The 1,772-nt window shown below is 52.5% G+C and overlaps 1 pseudogene; it reads left to right on the plus strand.

Moving 5' to 3' along the window:
* The first annotated feature begins 8 nt into the window (after positions 1-8).
* LOC110288330 lies at positions 9-1,199 on the plus strand (annotated as a pseudogene).
* Positions 1,200-1,772: the final 573 nt, after the last annotated feature.

Below are 1,772 nucleotides of genomic sequence, written 5' to 3' on the forward strand. Positions count from 1 at the left end.
TAGGGCCGGAGGCCCTAAGTGCCCTGCTCGAGTTTGCTTACACAGCCACACTGACCACCAGCAGCGCCAATATGCCGGCTGTACTCCAAGCTGCTCAGCTACTGGAAATCCCATGTGTCATCACTGCTTGCATAGAGATTTTACAAGGCAGTGGGCTGGAAGCCCCCAGCCCAGATAAAGATGACTGTGAGCGAGCCCGACAGTACCTGGAGGCTTTNGCCACTGCCACCACCACAGCCTCAACCTCAAGAATGCCCAACGGTAAAGACAGCCCTCCACAGGTGCCCCTCCTACCACCACCACCTCGACCTGTCGCCCGCCGCAGCCGCAAACCCCGAAAAGCTTTTCTTCAAACCAAAGGGGCCCGAGCGAACCATCTGGTCCCAGAGGTACCCACAGTACTCACCCATCCCTCGATCTACGAAAAAAAAGAGATGGTTGGTAAATTGGGTAACAGTGGGGATAGTGGGCTCGAAAATAGCTATAGTCCTCCCACAGGTGCCACCTCACCTGCCGAGGGGCCCCTAAACTATGAAGTCTTTAAAACTGAAAAAGAGATGGCATACCCACCAGGCTACGGGCTAGCCCAGAGTAACGAGCCTCCACTGTCACCAGAAGAGCTGGGCTTAGATGAAGATCCCATCGTCCCCGACCTGATGGCTTACCTAAGTTCGCTGCACCAGGATGCCCTGGCACCAGGCCTGGATGGCCAAGACAAGCTGGTGCGTAAACGCCGTTCACAGATGCCCCAAGAGTGCCCAGTCTGTCACAAGATAATCCACGGGGCAGGCAAACTGCCTCGGCACATAAGGACCCACACTGGTGAAAAGCCTTTTGCCTGTGAGGTCTGCGGTGTCCGCTTCACCAGGAATGATAAGCTGAAGATCCACATGCGGGAGCACACAGGAGAACGACCCTACTCATGCCCCCACTGCCCAGCCCGCTTCCTGCATAGCTACGACCTCAAAAACCATATGCACCTGCACACCGGGGACCGGCTCTATGAGTGCCACCTGTGCCACAAGGCCTACGCCAAGGAAGGCCATCTACAGCGCCATCTAAAGGGTCAAAACTGCCACAAAGATAACGTGACAGCCCCTCACTACCCACCGCCCACGACCACCACCTCATCCCCTGCTGGCCTCGACCTCCCCAATGGCCACATAGACACCTTCCATCTCTCTCTGGCTCGATTCTGAGAGCAGTCGGCCACCACGGGACCCCAGTCACTACACAAGGGTCCCCCAGTTGCACTGGCTCCCCCAAAAGTCCCGGCCGTACCAGCTCCACGAACTCCACAGCCCAACACAGTGGGACCCTCCTTAGAGACTAATACTTCCCTCATGAAGCCAACTTTAGTTTCCCCACTACCCCTAGACACAGAGAGCCGTCTGGTCAGTCTAGTCCAAAGAGCTTTCTTAAGTTTTAAATAGAACTAATCCTAATATGACTCAATCCTGTTGGTTACGTACAGCTATGGATGTTGATCTTAGAACTATAGAACAGTCTATCTTTGACTTCCCTGTCCAAAGTGGTGTTACAAAACAAAAGGGGATTGGACTTATTGTTCCTTAGGAAAAGAGGACTCTGTGCTGCCTTAAAAGAAAAATGTTGTTTTTATGTTGTTGACCATTCAAGAGTAATCAAAGATTCTATGGCTAAACTTAGAGAACGCCTAGATATACGTAAAAGAAAAAGAGAAAGCCAACAAAGATGGTTCAAAAGCTGGTTTAATAAGTCCCCTTGGCTCACCACTCTCCTCTCCACTATAG

This window comes from Mus caroli, unplaced genomic scaffold (genome assembly GCF_900094665.2).
Source record: "Mus caroli unplaced genomic scaffold, CAROLI_EIJ_v1.1 scaffold_20723_1, whole genome shotgun sequence".
In the NCBI taxonomy this organism is placed as follows: Eukaryota; Metazoa; Chordata; class Mammalia; order Rodentia; family Muridae; genus Mus; species Mus caroli.